Genomic DNA, 19,510 nt, shown 5'->3' with positions numbered 1-19,510 from the left:
AAGTAGATTCTGTGAAAAATTTATAATCAGACCATGTTGTATTTTACATGTTTTATGGCGTAAAATTAAAAATTTCTCAAGATTAAGTACTCATCTATGGTTTTACTCGATCGAGCAATCACTTAGACTTTAGAGTAAAACCCACTTTTTAGGATTCCGTAGCCAAATGGCAAAAAACGGATTTCGTCCACACATTCAGCATTTACTCTATCAAGTGCTCCGTGAGTAATTTGTATTCTGTGATCAAGTGACGCGCGCCGTTCAGTATTCACCGAACTTTTCGAGCCAAAAGATGTCTGTTCACCTAAGGAGAGAAAAATAGACAAGTGGCTATAGTCTGTCAAAAAAGTGAAGAAATTAGAAATCATCCCATCAAAGTAAATCCTTTCAAATCAATCTAAGAAAAAAACATTTAGCAAACTGTTCGACGGTTCGCGTCAAGTAAATTCGATGGAAATTAGATTTATTTAATTTCATCGAGCCGGCTCGATGCGAGCCTTCGAGTTGAGAGTTTTGCGGTCCGGAAGATAATTTTTACTCGATTTGGAGTTAAACTATCGAGTAATATCGATAGTGAGTACTAACTACTAAAACGTGTCTGACACATTTCGATAAAGTCATATCGACTATCATTATATCGATTAAATTTTAACTTCACTAGTCTAAAATGTCAAACGGTCAAATGTCAAGTTCTATACTCTATGGCATCTATGGTTTACAAGTTTAAAGTGGCCCATTCACTATCCTACTTTGCAGTCCGCCGTGCAGGACTGCGAATGGGGATCGTCCATTTTTTTTTTAATTTGCTCATTACAAAAACATTTCGAGGAATAAGGTCAGTGATCGTTTTTCTGTATATAAACGAAAAAATACCCATTAGTTACTTATATTTTTGAACAAATACGTTTAACATTTGTTTGACCTTCAATGGCGTTAAATCCATACTAATATTATAAATGCGAAAGTATCTTTGTCTGTCTGTCTGTCTGTCTTGCTTTCACGCCAAAACTACTGAACCGATTGCAATGAAATTTTGTATACAGTTATTCTAGAGTCTGAGAAAGGACATAGGCTACATTTTGATGTGGGAAAATATTTTATTTCCATGAAAATATCGATGAAAATGAATTCGCATTGCGCGTGGCCAGCGCTCATCCCGGGGGTCCTGGGTTCGAGTCCCGCAGGCGGAACAAAAAGTTTTCAATGTTCCTGGGTCTTGGATGTGTATTAAAATAAAATTTCAAAAATCTTAAACATATTTTATGTATAATATTATAAAAAATCCAGAAATATATCGATGGAATGAACATTTTAGTTCTAATACAATTCAGCAGATGGCGTTTTATTTTTACTTTATTGTAACATAGAACTAATCATACTTATTAGTTAGTATGTTTTTGTTTATAGTTTTTAATACGTTAGAATATTATGTTTAATAATATTATCACTTGGTATAATAATAATCAATCTATCTTATCTTATGTAGAACTCCTACTGCATTTCTAATCCATACTATCCATACTAATATTATAAATGCGAAAGTATCTCTCTCTGTCTGTCTGTCTGTCTTGCTTTCACGCCAAAACTACTGAACCGATTGCAATGAAATTTTGTATACAGTTATTCTAGAGTCTGAGAAAGGACATAGGCTACATTTTGATGTGGGAAAATATTTTATTTCCATGAAAATATCGATGAAAATGAATTCGCATTGCGCGTGGCCAGCGCTCATCCCGGGGGTCCTGGGTTCGAGTCCCGCAGGCGGAACAAAAAGTTTTCAATGTTCCTGGGTCTTGGATGTGTATTAAAATAAAATTTCAAAAATCTTAAACATATTTTATGTATAATATTATAAAAAATCCAGAAATATATCAATGGAATGAACATTTTAGTTCTAATACGATTCAGCAGATGGCGTTTTATTTTTACTTTATTGTAACATAGAACTAATCATACTTATTAGTTAGTATGTTTTTGTTTATAGTTTTTAATACGTTAGAATATTATGTTTAATAATATTATCACTTGGTATAATAATAATCAATCTATCTTATCTTATGTAGAACTCCTACTGCATTTCTAATCCATACTATCCATACTAATATTATAAATGCGAAAGTATCTCTGTCTGTCTGTCTGTCTGTCTTGCTTTCACGCCAAAACTACTGAACCGATTGCAATGTAATTTTGTATACAGTTATTCTAGAGTCTGAGAAAGGACATAGGCTACATTTTGATATGGGAAAATATCTTATTTCCATGAAAATATCGATGAAAATGAATTCGCATTGCGCATGGCCAGCGCTCATCCCGGGGGTCCTGGGTTTGAGTCCCGCAGGCGGAACAAAAAGTTTTCAATGTTCCTGGGTCTTGGATGTGTATTAAAATAAAATTTCAAAAATCTTAAACATATTTTATGTATAATATTATAAAAAAATCCAGAAATATATCGATGGAATGAACATTTTAGTTCTAATACGATTCAGCAGATGGCGTTTTATTTTTACTTTATTGTAACATAGAACTAATCATACTTATTAGTTAGTATGTTTTTGTTTATAGTTTTTAATACGTTAGAATATTATGTTTAATAATATTATCACTTGGTATAATAATAATCAATCTATCTTATCTTATGTAGAACTCCTACTGCATTTCTGATCCATACTATCCATACTAATATTATAAATGCGAAAGTATCTCTGTCTGTCTGTCTGTCTGTCTTGCTTTCACGCCAAAACTACTGAACCGATTGCAATGAAATTTTGTATACAGTTATTCTAGAGTCTGAGAAAGGACATAGGCTACATTTTGATGTGGGAAAATATCTTATTTCCATGAAAATATCGATGAAAATGAATTCGCATTGCGCGTGGCCAGCGCTCATCCCGGGGGTCCTGGGTTCGAGTCCCACAGGCGGAACAAAAAGTTTTCAATGTTGCTGGGTCTTGGATGTGTATTAAAATAAAATTTTAAAAATCTTAAATATATTTTATGTATAATATTATAAAAAATCCAGAAATATATCGATGGAATGAACATTTTAGTTCTAATACGATTCAACAGATGGCGTTTTATTTTTACTTTATTGTAACATAGAACTAATCATACTTATTAGTTAGTATGTTTTTGTTTATAGTTTTTAATACGTTAGAATATTATGTTTAATAATATTATCACTTGGTATAATAATAATCAATCTATCTTATCTTATGTAGAACTCCTACTGCATTTCTGATCCATACTATCCATACTAATATTATAAATGCGAAAGTATCTCTGTCTGTCTGTCTGTCTGTCTTGCTTTCACGCCAAAACTACTGAACCGATTGCAATGAAATTTTGTATACAGTTATTCTAGAGTCTGAGAAAGGACATAGGCTACATTTTGATGTGGGAAAATATCTTATTTCCATGAAAATATCGATGAAAATGAATTCGCATTGCGCGTGGCCAGCGCTCATCCCGGGGGTCCTGGGTTCGAGTCCCGCAGGCGGAACAAAAAGTTTTCAATGTTCCTGGGTCTTGGCTGTGTATTAAAATAAAATTTCAAAAATCTTAAACATATTTTATGTATAATATTATAAAAAATCCAGAAACATATCGATGGAATGAACATTTTAGTTCTAATACGATTCAGCAGATGGCGTTTTATTTTTACTTTATTGTAACATAGAACTAATCATACTTATTTTTTTTTTTTTTTTTAATAATAATAATAAATAAATTTATTTATTCACAAACAATACAGCGTTACAAAAACATTGGTGGAGATTTCTATTAAGTAGAGACTTGTGCCAGAAATCTCCGCTCTTCCTTAGCAAAATATTTAAACAGCTTACATCAGTTCAATACTTGTTACATAGATATATACTAATAATTAATAATTATTCTTTATAGTTTACTACATTAATTGTTGTTAGTAGGCATGTGTGTGTGTGTGTGTGTGTGTGTGTGTGTGTGTGTGTGTGTGTGTGTGTGTGTGTGTGTGTGTGTGTGTGTGTGTGTGTGTGTGTGTGTGTGTGTGTGTGTGTGTGTGTGTGTGTGTGTGTGTGCATCCTATTTAGTTATGTAAAGAAGGCATTCAGTTTCTTCATAAGGTAAGGACTTAAGCCATTCCGTGATACGGTTCTTAGACTCTATGTGGCTTAGAATATGTATGTTAAGGAATTTATTTATACGATTGTATAATCTTACAGACTGAATTTCAAACTGTATAGAAGCAAAATGCGTTTTACATGTTTTGTAATTGATGATGGCAGTTCTTCTTTTGGTTACATCATTTGGTTGCACAGGTAAGGTCTTACGTAGTTTGGTAACCGTGGTGAGTATGTATAATTTTCTGATAGATAACAGCTGACTCATGTTATAGAGTTCATTTGTAGGAAACTTATAGGGTAATCTGTACATTATTTTTATAAGGGATCTCTGTGTTCGCTCAACGTCGATAATTTTAGTTTTACAAGCTCCGCCCCAGACCGGTATGCAATATGATATGACTGATTGTGCTAGTGAGACATAAAGCTGGTTTAATAATTTTTCAGAGGCGATATCTCTTAGTGTCTTAAAAACCCATTTCAGTTTTCCTAGCCTACCAACTAACGCTTCAATCTGCGAGGACCAGGTAAGCTTATAGTCAATTTTTAACCCTAAATACTTGGTGACACTTAATCGTTGAAGAGTGGGGCAATTGCATGATTTTGTAGCACTACAAGTATGGAGCTGGATTTTGAAAGTATCACCAGGCGAGGTACGGTTAGTGATAGAAAAACATAGGTAATTAATTTTTGATATATTCAGGGTAAGCAGATTGGATTCCAGCCACAGAGCAACCTTTCTTAGACCTGATTCTGCAGCTACCTGAGCAGCATCCCAAGTTGTACCCGAAAAAACCAAGGCCGTGTCGTCTGCATAGGACACTATCGTGGCACCATTAAGTTTGAGTTTACAGAGGTCATTTATGTAAATCAGGAAAAGCGTTGGTCCAAGAACGCTTCCCTGAGGCACACCGTAGGAGATGTCGTGATCGTCGCTAATATAGGCTCCAATTTTAACTGATTGAGTCCTTTGCTTCAAGTAGCTTTTTAAAAGATCTAGGGCTTTTTCTCTGATACCTATGTTTTCTAGCTTTTTTATTAGAATGGATATTGAGACTGTGTCAAAAGCCTTTTTAAGATCTAAAAAGACTGACAAGCATTTTCTTCCCTTGTCGAGATGGTCAGTTATGGTGGAGGTTAACAGAGTAATTGCATCTTCTGTCGATTTACCCTTTGTGAAACCGAACTGATTTTTTGAGATCAATTTAAATTTGGTTAAATAATCAATTATGCGACTATTTATAAGTTTCTCAATTATTTTTGCAATAACAGGTAGTACAGATATGGGTCTGTAATTGCTTGTTTCAGTTGTTGTTCCGTTTTTAAATATAGGAGTAATAATCGACTTTTTAAGTACTGCAGGGAAAACGCCTTCTTTGAAGCACATATTGGCCAAGTGAGTAATTACAGGGACGAGTTCGGTTTTAGCCATTTTAATTAATTTTGTTGGTATAAAATCCCAACCAGGACTACTGTTAGATTTTAAACTATTTATAATAGAATTGACTTCCGATTCATCGGTTTCCAATAAAACAAAAGAAGAAGTGTGAGAAGAGGGACCAGAGAGATTAAGGTCATCATGAGCCGGATTTCGTTTGTTGAGACATTCTTGTGCTAGTTGTGTTCCTATGGTGGCAAAATATCTGTTTACTTTATTTACAGAATCTAAAGGTGTGTGATCAATATGTAGCAGATCAGAGCAGTCGTTTTTATTTCTTTTTGTCATTGTTATGGTTTTTATATTGTTCCAAAGTTTCTTAGGGTCGTTAGTAGATGCAGTTAAAATTCCTTTTTCATAGTCTCTTTTAAGTTTTCGGATTAAATTATTACAATAGTTTCTATACCTTTTAAATGTTATTTTCAAAATTTCATCTTCCGGTGCAGATTTTAGTTGTTGTGCTAATTTATCTCTGTTACGCAAACAACGTAATAGGCCTTGTGTCATCCATGGCTTTATTGTTCTGTCACGTTTCCTTATGTTAACCAATTTGGTATGTTGTTTGACGATTTCGCATAAACCAGATATAAGGTCTTCTGCAATATAGTTAGCGTCATTAGACAAAGTCAAGTCAAGTAACTGGCTGTCTTGTACACTCTTAACTGCTCCTTCGAAGTCTATTATAGTTTTAGTTTTCTGGCAGCTTAACTTATATTTAAAATTAGATAACGAAAGGAATATCATTGCGTGATCTGTTACAGAAGAGTTTAGAACGGCTGTTAGAACGGATTTAGATCTTAATTCTGTTTTAACCATGAAATGGTCAAGACAGTTTACACCTCGAGTAGGTAATATATGCCCAGGAAATAGACCATGTGTACTGAGCATATTAAGATATTCAATTCCATCACTTGCAGTTATAACGTCATATGAATTTTCAGATGTAATTAAATTAATATTTATATCTCCAGTGATCACAATGTTTTTATATGATTTTATGGTTTCTAAGTATTTGTTTAAGGATTCCACAAATTCTTTTGTGCAAGTAAAAGATGGGGATCGATATATTCCGAGAACAACAGTATCAGGAAGAGTTATTTGCAGACACGTTGCATTTTTTAAGAAAATTTGTTGAAAGTTAACTTGAATTCCTTCTTTAACAAAAGCCACAACACCGTCATTCTGGTTGTTGTGAACACTGGTAGAAAACGGTTTGTAATTACAAATATTTATTACCGGTTTGTCCTTAGAAAGCCAGCATTCTGTTAAGATAATTATGTCAGGTCCGAATCCTAGTTTTGCAAGTTCAGCCATTAACCCATCAATGTTGCGATAAATGCTTCTAATGTTTTGTGAAACAATTGTTAGATTTTGTGTGCTCGTTAAGTGACTATGTAAGTCTTCTGTGTTACACCGAACAGTTCTAGTAAAGCTACATACATCTATTTCATTTAAAGTTTTACATAAATTTGCCATATTGAAATAAGGAATTAGTTATAACATCTGTTTTGCTGTCGGGCAGTCCAGCTAGAGTTACATTATGTGTGATGATGATTTTGTGAGTGAACTCTATGTTAAATTGTATGGTACTAAAATATAAAACGACGTGAAAAATTTGAGGTAATATGACAAAACATATTGTAGTGTGTAAGGTTGTTACATGTATGAATTTGTTAAAATTTTTATAATTGTAAGTATATTTTGAGTTAATTGAAATAGATTTTAAAACAAAGTGACATGCAAGATTATTAGCATTATGTATAAAAAACTTTTTTATAGTAATTTTAAAATGTGTAACATGTAAACATAAAAGTAAAAAGAAGGCAAATTGGCATGCAAGAATATTATTAGCTAATGACGATTTCTTCGTAATGTTATGGCCACTTAGTCATGTTAATTGGCTCAGTTTGTGAATCTGGGCTTCGCTGGAGATATTGATGACTGGTGAATTGTCGTTATGTTTGATGTACACCTTACCATAATTAGTCCAGCAATATTTGTAGATCTTTGATTTTACTAAATCTCTTGCTAGAAAAAATAGTCTCGAAGCTCTTGCTGTCAGATGTTCTCATACGTATATCGGCATTTGTGCCTGTTCGCTTAGCCCTAAGTGTTGAGCGCAGAGCTTAGATGAGTGTTTCTTATTGAATTGCTTTGACTGTTGTAACATTTTAGCTTTGAGAATAGGATAAGTTTCAACAATGATAGGTGTAACTGAGTCCTTAGATTTTCCTTTTACTCTATAAATGTCTTTGATGTCCTCTTTAGTAATACTGCATTCGATATTTTGAGACAAGCTTGTCACCATGCTGAGGAGTTTATCAGTGTCTTCTTTGTCTTGTCTAGGCACACCTTTGATTTCAAATTTTCCCTTAATGCTGGCTCGTTGTAGTGACTCAATTTTATCTTCCATAATTGTTATGTAGTTAGTATTCTCTTTCATTCCAGTTTGTAATTTTTCTATCTTTTTATTAAGTTCTTCATGACGCTCCATTAGAAAGTTAATAGATTTTGATATTTCTTTGTACTCCTGCTTTATTTCTTTTAATGTCGCGTTAAGGTTTTTAAATTCCTGCTTTTGCAACGAGGTAATATTATTTAAGCAATCTCTCAGTTCTTTAATTTCGTCTTCGATTTTAATATTACTGTAAGATGTATTCGTAGTATTCGGGGAGCCTTTACGCTTTCTCTTGTTTTGAGTGTTCAAATTAGGAGAGATTGTACCGACACTCATTGTTTCCGTATTAGAGTCTTTCTGAGATTCGCTCATCTTCTTTTGTAATTAGTTTGTATTATATAGCAACGAAAAAACAAGAATGATCTCTATTCTCTATGTGCCATTAAATAGCCCAATATAAAGGTAATTATTTCTTCATCAGTTATAATCCTTATTTTGCTTGTCTTAAAGATGAAAATCTATGATATGCCTTGATGTCAGAAATATTGACTTATATGCGGGTAGTCAGATATTTGACTGACAAATCAGACGAGGGGGGTGGAGTCGGCTTAAAGATGTCTGCTTAGAAGGCGTGGCTTGCGTACGCGCGCTATTGTTTTGCATTAATATGGCTGCATTAAGCAAATATGGCGCACCTGTTTGGGGTTTGTTCGATTCCGCCCCGTAGTACCAGGATCGCAGCACTGTCTTGATAGTTCACCGTCACAGCGGAGCAGCTAATCTTCTCTTGTTTTATGAACTCCTATTATTTCGTTATGATTTTAATGTTTCAAATTATTTAATTTTAGAAAATCCCAACAAATACTGCACTGATTTTGTACACGTCCGAACTGATCCACGGTGAGAGGGGAAGAGGACTTTCACGCCAAAACTACTGAACCGATTGCAATGAAATTTTGTATACAGTTATTCTAGAGTCTGAGAAAGGACATAGGCTACATTTTGATGTGGGAAAATATCTTATTTCCATGAAAATATCGATGAAAATGAATTCGCATTGCGCGTGGCCAGCGCTCATCCCGGGGGTCCTGGGTTCGAGTCCCACAGGCGGAACAAAAAGTTTTCAATGTTGCTGGGTCTTGGATGTGTATTAAAATAAAATTTCAAAAATCTTAAATATATTTTATGTATAATATTATAAAAAATCCAGAAATATATCGATGGAATGAACATTTTAGTTCTAATACGATTCAACAGATGGCGTTTTATTTTTACTTTATTGTAACATAGAACTAATCATACTTATTAGTTAGTATGTTTTTGTTTATAGTTTTTAATACGTTAGAATATTATGTTTAATAATATTATCACTTGGTATAATAATAATCAATCTATCTTATCTTATGTAGAACTCCTACTGCATTTCTAATCCATACTATCCATACTAATATTATAAATGCGAAAGTATCTCTGTCTGTCTGTCTTGCTTTCACGCCAAAACTACTGAACCGATTGCAATGAAATTTTGTATACAGTTATTCTAGAGTCTGAGAAAGGACATAGGCTACATTTTGATGTGGGAAAATATCTTATTTCCATGAAAATATCGATGAAAATGAATTCGCATTGCGCGTGGCCAGCGCTCATCCCGGGGGAGGACCCCCGGGATGAGCGCTGGCCACGCGCAACCAGGAGGGTTCGAGTCCCGCAGGCGGAACAAAAAGTTTTCAATGTTCCTGGGTCTTGGATGTGTATTAAAATAAAATTTCAAAAATCTTAAACATATTTTATGTATAATATTATAAAAAATCCAGAAACATATCGATGGAATGAACATTTTAGTTCTAATACGATTCAGCAGATGGCGTTTTATTTTTACTTTATTGTAACATAGAACTAATCATACTTATTAGTTAGTATGTTTTTGTTTATAGTTTTTAATACGTTAGAATATTATGTTTCATAATATTATCACTTGGTATAATAATAATCAATCTATCTTATCTTATGTAGAACTCCTACTGCATTTCTAATCCATACTATCCATACTAATATTATAAATGCGAAAGTATCTCTGTCTGTCTGTCTGTCTGTCTTGCTTTCACGCCAAAACTACTGAACCGATTGCAATGAAATTTTGTATACAGTTATTCTAGAGTCTGAGAAAGGACATAGGCTACATTTTGATGTGGGAAAATATCTTATTTCCATGAAAATATCGATGAAAATGAATTCGCATTGCGCGTGGCCAGCGCTCATCCCGGGGGTCCTGGGTTCGAGTCCCACAGGCGGAACAAAAAGTTTTCAATGTTGCTGGGTCTTGGATGTGTATTAAAATAAAATTTCAAAAATCTTAAATATATTTTATGTATAATATTATAAAAAATCCAGAAATATATCGATGGAATGAACATTTTAGTTCTAATACGATTCAACAGATGGCGTTTTATTTTTACTTTATTGTAACATAGAACTAATCATACTTATTAGTTAGTATGTTTTTGTTTATAGTTTTTAATACGTTAGAATATTATGTTTAATAATATAATCACTTGGTATAATAATAATCAATCTATCTTATCTTATAGAACTCCTACTGCATTTCTAATATATGTGACAAGTTGACAACAGAAGGCGCTCTAAAATAAAGGAGTTCGAGTGTACCGTGTTGGCCTATATTCCATCCAGAAAATATATCAATGCAATCAACATTTTAATTCTAATATATGAAAACAGATGGCGTTTTATTTTTTACTTTATTATTGTAACAGAACTAATCATACCTACTTTACTATATAATATTGTTTTTATTCATAACTAGCTGTTGCCCGCGATATCGTCTGCGTGGACTTTAGTTTATAGCGCGCGGTGTCAACAAAATTTGTGTCAAATTTAAAAACTTTTTAAAACCCTGGTGGTACCCCTCTTAGGGCCGCGCTACACCGGAATGGCAGCGCTGAAAGTGCTCGCCTCGCATGGCAGCTCCATTCCGGTGTAGCGCGGCCCTTAATTAATCAAAATACCCAAAAACAGCTATGCAGTGTGCACATAATCTATACTAATATTATAAATGCGAAAGTATCTCTGTCTGTCTGTCTGTCTGTCTGTCTGTCTGTCAGTCTCGCTTTCACGCCAAACGCCAAAACTTCCGAACCGATTGTAATGAAATTTTGTATACAGATAGTCTAAAGCCTGAGAAAGGACATAGGCTACTTTTTTACTGGAAAAAAGGGTTGTAAGGGGGTGAAAATGCATAAATTTGTTCAAATTAAGTTAGTTCCAACAATTCATAATAGATGGCGCCGTGCGTCTTCTACATCGCGCTGACACTTGCTCAAAAGTCTTTCTATAAGACGTGGTATCATCTTACATTTAAGTTTCGATTTTTTTCGATTGTTATATCTATTCTACGGTATTAAATAACTCAGTACTTTATCTGTGCAGTGACGTAACCTTAAATCTATCAATGATAAATAGTTTATGGGTAAAGTTGTGTAATTGGAGGGCTAAATAAGCTTTAAAATTTGGCATAAAATATACAGTTTAATATAAAAAAATGAAATACTTATTGTGTGCACACTGCACAGCTGTATTGATTTAAGGGGTACCAGGGTTTTTTTATAAAAGCTTTTGACACCAATTTTGTTGACATCGCGCGCTATAAACTGAAGTCCACGCGGATGAAGTCGCGGGCAACAGCTAGTTTATTATAATTATAATATTGTGTACTTACTTTAATATTTAATACAAATAATAGGTACTTAATATAAAATAAAAAATTAATCCCATTCAAAGAAAACACAGTTTTTGGCCTATTTTTGCTCTATAACGGTATGGAACCCTTCGTGCTCGAGTCCGATTTGCACTTGGCCGATTATTACGTTATGTTAGAACATAACGTAACGTAGGTAGACCTACTCGGCAGGTACATTACCTACATTAATTAAATAATAAAACTTCGTTCCAAAAATTTTTTATAAGAATCACAAGTAGGATAAAAAAAATTAAGTAATGTCAGGCCTGTCCCACTCGCGCGTTTAGGTATCGAACTGTAAGTACGCCTTTAAAGGGGAGATCACAAGGGACTCACAAGCGAGCGAAGATTTTTTTGTCGCATATAATATCTACGTACTGATTTAACCGCTGTGACATAATCGTTATTAATCTGATAAATATGAACAATTAAAAAAAGTCAAAGTAATATTTCAATAAAGTAATTGAAGACTTTAAAATACAAAAAAAGATAAAAAAAATACACAAACATAGCAAATAAACCAATTTGTTACAAACAAACCGCATACTACACATTTGACGTGGGAGAGCCATGCTTCGGCACGAATGGGCCGGCTCAACCGGAGAAATACCACGTCCTCACAGAAAACCGGCGTGAAACAGTGTTTCCGCTGTGTTTCGCCGAGTGAGTGAGTTAACCGGAGGCCCAATCCCCTACCCTTTTCCTTTCCCTACCTTCCCCTATTCCCGTCCCTACCCTCCCCTATTCCCTTCCCTACCCTCCCCTATTACCCCTTAAAAGGCCGGCAACACACCTGCAGCTCTTCTGACGCTGCGAGTGTCCATGGGCGACGGAAGTTGCTTTCCTTATATGCATAGACTAACGGCCATTCCCAATATTTGACCTATCTCTGGTTTTGCCCTACTAGAGATAGGAATAGCTCACATTAGACATTAGAGACATATATTTTATGTCAATTGTGAGCTATTCCTATCTCTAGTAGGGCAAAACCAGAGATATATAAAATATTGGGAACGGCCGTTAATATATAATACTGTCGTATAGACCACCTGACAACTCGAAAATGCGTGACCATTTTCGATCTGTCAATGTGTGCGTGTGCTAGTGATGTATATTTTACTATCGATAGTATAGTATTTTGCTATCGATAGTTTAGTCCGTTCGAGTTATTTTACCTGAGTTTCTATAAGAAATAAATAATATGCAACTTTGACAGATTTGTATTTCAAATTAGGTATCATAAATTTTAATTGGCAAAAAAAGGTGACGATTGAAAAGTAGATACACATTTTCTTTTGGAATGATTTTTCAATCGTCGGATATGTTATGACATGAGGTTCTTATAGGGGTAAATAATATACACTTAACACATTATAAAGTTACTTATTTATTACTCAGGTAAAATCTATCTGGTAAATCAGTCCTTACATTGAAAGTAAACGTTGAAAGTAAACAACACACATAGTATATTATATTTTATTCTTAGATTAAATACATATTATAAAATATCATAATATTTTTATTACAATTATTTTGAACCGACTTCCAAACAGGAGGAGTCTAGACGTTCGCCTGTGGATATATTTTTTATGTATGTTCAACGATTACTCCGCCGTTTGTGATCCGATTTTCAAAGTTCTTTTTGTAATGTATAGGGTTTAACTCGAATTTGGTACCATGTTTACAAAAGTGGTGATCTGATGATGGGATCCTGGAGGAATCGAGGGAACTCCTTGAAATTTGTATGGAAACATATAGTGATTTTAATTTTTTCTGAAGCATTCGAGGTAAATGCCAAAAAGTAAGATTTCGCACCAGGTTATACCCTGGATCCGAAGGTACCCAACAGAACTTTTGAATCCTTATAGATACAGGTTCGGAGATTTCGGCGTTGTTTAAACAACTGAAAGCATAATCCAACACATCAATTTTTTTGATCATCATCATCAAAATCATAATTATGCCATGGGTCATCACATTATGACCCAATTATTGATGCTTTTCGTGATATTTTGCATCGAAGCAGATGTTTTTGATGATTATTTCGCTGTTTGTGGACCGATTTTCAAAATTCTTGTGTTGTTGTATAGGATATAATTACGAAAGTGGTGAGCTGATGATGGGATCTATGAGCAATCAAGGGAAATCCTTGAAATTTATCAAAAGACTCATAGTAGTTAAAATGTTGTTTCTAGTAACTTAAACATATGTTACGAATAAGAGAAAGTTCATACGAAGGTCACGGACGTAAAAATTTTTTACGTCTGTGACGAAGGTGTCTCTTGGTCCAAAGGCACTGAACAGAACTCCTGAACCTTTAAAGAAGTTTTTAAATTGCAACATCGCTTAAATAACTGCAAGCATTTACCACAATTTCGCTTACAGTAACATAATGTGAATAGTTAACATTCGTAGTGGTTTTTTTTTTTTTTTTTTTTATGAAATAAGGGGGCAAATGAGCAAACGGGTCACCTGATGGAAAGCAACTTCCATCGCCCATGGACACTCGCAGCATCAGAAGAGCTGCAAGTTCGTTGCTGACCTTTTAAGAGGAAATAGGGTAATAGGGGAGGGTAGGTAAGGGAAGGGAATAGTTGAGGGTAGGGAAGGGAATAGGGTAGGGGTTAGGGGATTGGGCCTCCGGTAAACTCACTCACTCGGCGAAACACAGCGCAAGCGCTGTTTCACGCCGGTTTTCTGTGTGAACGTGGTATTTATCCGGTCGAGCCGGCCCATTCGTGCCGAAGCATGGCTCTCCCACGTATAAGGTTATTTATGCATAAAGCCTTATCTTGTAGATAACTGAAAAGAGTGAAATAATTATTTTTAACAAAAAATTTAAACCGACTTCCAAGGTAAATACAATAATAATATGAACTTTTTAGACGAATTCTGAAAAAGGCACTAATAAAGAGTAAGAGTTAGTTATTTAATACTTTTTAGTTCATATTATTATTGTGTTTACCTTCGAAGTCGGTTTTAATTTTTTGTTAATTTTAAACGGGTTTCACGAGTGGGAATTCTGTTGATACTACTAATATATGGATGCAGATGGACGTTCGTGTGCCATCCCACATCGGACTAGTTTTGAGTAATCGGCGTTTTAAGTTTGTTTGGAATAATCTTTATTTTCAGCTTATTTTAAGCAAAAAAATATTTTTGTGGGGTATCTTTTTTTGTTGAAATGCGTAGATTATGATTATGAAAAAACATTTTAATTTTACATCCAGTTTTAAGAGAAAACGTATAAAAATGGTTAATACAATATTGCTTAGGGCTTATTACATAGCATTAATGTCCTTTGTGATAATATTTCACATAAATGCAAAATTAAAAATAATTTAATTAGACTAACGAGTATTTTAATAATTATGCCCAATGTCCAATGCTCGTAATTATAATATATAAAAACTCCCACACCGGTTTCGGTGGCGGTGGCCACCAAAACCAGGCCAGTTATGCAGGAGTAATATCATAGTGCCCAAGTGTGTGCGCAATACACAAGAGCACTCCGGGTTCAATGAAACCAGGCCAGGTACGCAGGAGTAATTTTTATAGTGCCCAAGTGTATGCGCAATACACAAGAGCACTCTGGTTTTAATGAAACCAGGCCAGTTACGCAGGAGTAATTTTATAGTGCCCAAGTGTGTGCGCAATACACAAGAGCACTCTGGGTTTAATGAAACCAGGCCAGTTACGCAGAAGTAATTTTATAGTGCCTAAGTGTGTGCGCAATACATAAGAGCACTCTGGTTTCAATGAAACCAGGCCAGGTACGCAGGAGTATTTTTTATAGTGCCCAAGTGTATGCACAATACACAAGAGCACTCTGGTTTCAATGAAACCAGGCCAGTTACGCAGGAGTAATTTTATAGTGCCCAAGTGTTTGTGCAATACACAAGAGCACTCTGGTTTCAATGAAACCAGGCCAGTTACGCAAGTAGGCGCAAATCATTTTTGTTTATCATACGGGTACCGTACCTTTTTCCCGGATGTAAATTAGTATCCTATGTCCTTTCCCGAGACATAACGTATTTGTATACCAAGTATCATCGAAATCCACGAAGCCGGTAGCGGTATTTAAAGCTGAAATCATATTTTTATTTAATGCCTGAAAACCGTACTTTTTTTTGGAATAAAAAGGACCCTATGTCCTTTCCCGGGACTTAAAGTATCTCCATACCAAATTTCAGAAGAATCGGTTCAGCGGTTTGGGCGTGACAAAATTATTTTATAACATTTAGTTAAAATTAAAGCACTTTTTGTATTGAAAGAACAAATCAAGCCTTACTCCCGAAAGTGATATCAACTTGATACGAGTCTGATTTCGATTTCGTTTTTGATGTCATTGTAACGCCACAATAGACATAACGACCAGTAGTTCGACTGCAAAGAGACGGGCAGGTTTCAATATCTGTCAAATTCGTCGGGTTTCACTAGGATTATAAATGGAATGTGCCTCGGCCTCGCTGGCTGATATAATTTATTTTTAAATATTTAAAATAAAGATTTCAAAATTGGATTCTGACAATTTTAATCGCATGTGCCAAAACATAAACAACAATACGACCAAAGAGGAACACTTTCAGCGAATATGTCATAGTTTTAAATTCGTAGGTAACAATTTAACAACCCTAGCAACGATTTTCGTCATAATACGTCAAATTTAAAAATTTCAACATCAGTTCTAAGCTATGGTTCTAAGTCGGCATACTCTATAATTCTGTCTACTCTGGTAACGCGTTGGAATTCCGGAACAAAATCGTATCAAAATCGAGATGTTGACATGGCGTCTTGTCAACGTCGTTATGGCAATGTTGTATTGTTATTTAAAATTATTAGAAGGTTACGAAAAATATGAAATATTATGTACTTAATGTTTGTGTTTTTTCGTCATACCATAAAAATACAGTTCTTTAGAAACATTAGATGGATGTGCTCATTTTCTACTTTAGTGGGTTTAAAATGGTTATTTTCGTTAAGGAACATCTTCACATTAAACAAATATGTAAATTCTCTTTTGTAGTTACACTTAACATTGTCATAAGTACCTATACATATTCTAATATATTTTGTAGACATCAAAAGTTAAGTTTTTATTTGGACCAATTTTGGTGAAATTTGATGTTTGTAAACGATCTGAAATTCGATTCTCAGACAATTTTGTTTCTCGCGAGCACCTAAGATTTCGATTTGGCGAATGTTTCGATGCTGATTAGTTCCAAATTGAGCCACATCCCGATCGTGCGCTAGTATAGCTGTCAGGAATAGCAAAATCCATTGAGGTTGAATTAGTTTCAAACCGATCCGCAGCACGATCGTGCGCTATTTTAGATGTATAAAGCATGTCTAAAGTGTCAAAAACCTTTGAAATCGAAAATCGAAATCGATATCAGTTTCGGGAGTAAGCCCCCAGGTGCCTTACTCCCGAAACTGATATCGATTTCGATTTTCGATTTCAACGGTTTTTTGACACTTTAGACATCTAAAATATGTCTAAAAATTTAAAAAAACCGTTGAAATCGAAAATCGAAATCGATATCAGTAGGCCTACTACGAAACCGTTTTGAGACTCAAACAATCGGACGAGAATGTCGCGTCCTGCTCTAACAACGTCATTTCACGTTTGTTAGAGTAGGACGCAACATTTTCGTACGATTGTTTGAGTCTCAAAACAGTTTCATGGTACAAGGCCAGTTTCGGGAGTAAGGCACCAGATAAATAAAATAAAAAAAAGTAAAAAGGACTTAACTTAAATTATTATAACATGATTATAACTAATAAGTAATAAGGTATATGTTATGTGATGTCAAAATTGGCCCCAGCTCAGCTATACCCAGCAAGCAAGCCCACTGCACTGACCTATTCTGCAGGGGCCAAAGAGTGACTTCACAACATATCATTGCAGTGATATAAACAATAAATAATTATGACTACAAACTACAACTACATCAGTAAAATAAAGGATAGAAAAATAAATAACTAGATCTTAAAACTGGATGAAAAATTAAAATGTTTTTTCATAATCATAATCTACGTATTTCAACAAAAAAAAAAAAAAAAAAACTTACCCCACAATAATATTTTTTTGTTTAAAATTAGCAGAAAATAAAGATTATTCCAAAAAAACTTAAAACGCCGATTACTCAAAACTAGTCCTGTGTGGGATGACACACGAACGTTTAACAGCATCCATCTGCATCCATATATTAGTGGTATCAATGATATTGTACTTTATACAGATATGTTAAGTCCATACTATTTTCCATAGACATAATATATACTGTTATTTTCCGGCTTAAATCTCTTCCGAACAATTTTCAAATTCAAAATTGCAGACATTGACAAATTTGACAGATGAGTGAAACAAAAGATACGAAAAACCATTTACGTAAAAGAGTTCTATTTTTAAACGTCGAATCGTATCGCTGTCTCTTTCTTCGCCTGAGATATGACGAAAATTCGATTTTTTCTAGATTGTTCGAAAAAATAATTGAAAATGTAAATAATCGAGGTATTTATTGCAATCAAGACATGTGGTAAGAGATTCCATGTGTTTTGTTTGCTTTCGGGTCATAATTGGTACATTTTCGATACACGCTAATATATTATATACTAGTAATCTGTGAGACTAAACAACAGACGGCCCAATTGGGCCGTATTTGAAGCTTCACAAAGCGCGCGGTAGTAACATATCTCGTTTGAGTATTTCATCATTGAGTAGTATCAACAGAATTCCCACTCGTGAAAACCCATTTAAAAAAATAACAACTCATGATACGATACTATAAAGTTCAAATTCCAACCGCGCAGTGCTAGGTGCCTACAATTATATTTGCCTACATGTGCGCTCTCTTTCTATCGCGTAAGAGGTACCCTGGCCTTGTCCCTTTCTGACGAAATCAATATTGTCACCTTTTAGAAAATAAAATAAGCTTCTTTTAATTTTTTATAGTATTCATCAAATTTTAGTAACCCAACGTACATTTTATAATAGTTTTATATTCGATTATAGTGTAGGAGCTGGTCAGCAATTTTTTACAACTTAAACATAGTAACTTGTATTTATTTATGTGTAGTATGCGGTTTGTTTGTAACAAATAGGTTTATTTGCTATGTTTGTGTATTTTTTTATCTTTTTTTGTATTTTAAAGTTTTAAATTACTTTATTGAAATATTTCTTTGACTTTTTTTAATTGTTCATATTTATCAGATTAATAACGATTATGTCACAGCGGTTAAATCAGTACGTAGATATTATATGCGACAAAAAAATCTTCCCTCGCTTGTGAGTCCCTTGTGATCTGCCCCTTTAAAGGCGTACTTACAGTTCGATACCTAAACGCGCGAGTGGGACAGGCCTGACATTACTTACATTTTTTATAATCGGCCAAGTGCGAGTCGGACTCGCGCACGAAGGGTTCCATACCGTTATAGAGCAAAAATAGGCCAAAAACTGTGTTTTTTTGTATGGGATTAATTTTTTATTTTATATTAAGTACCTATTATTTGTATTAAATATTAAAGTAAGTACACAATATTATAATTATAATAAATAATTTTGTGAAAAATTCAAGTGCCTACCTGTTACCATTAATAAATGAATACTTATATGCAAAGATAAAGAGCAAAAAATGCCGAAAAAATCACGTTTGTTGTATGGGAGCCCCCTTATATATTAATTTGGTTTTGTTTTTAATAGGTATTTGTTGTTATAGCGGCAACAATTTCAGAAGTATAGCTATAACAGTTCTTGAGATACAGTCTGGAGACAGACAGACAGACAGCTGACAGACAGACGGACAGACATTGAAGTCTTAGTA

Source organism: Aricia agestis, chromosome 4, assembly GCF_905147365.1.
Source record: "Aricia agestis chromosome 4, ilAriAges1.1, whole genome shotgun sequence".
Classification (NCBI taxonomy): domain Eukaryota; kingdom Metazoa; phylum Arthropoda; class Insecta; order Lepidoptera; family Lycaenidae; genus Aricia; species Aricia agestis.
Note: the sequence above shows the minus strand (reverse complement) of the source record.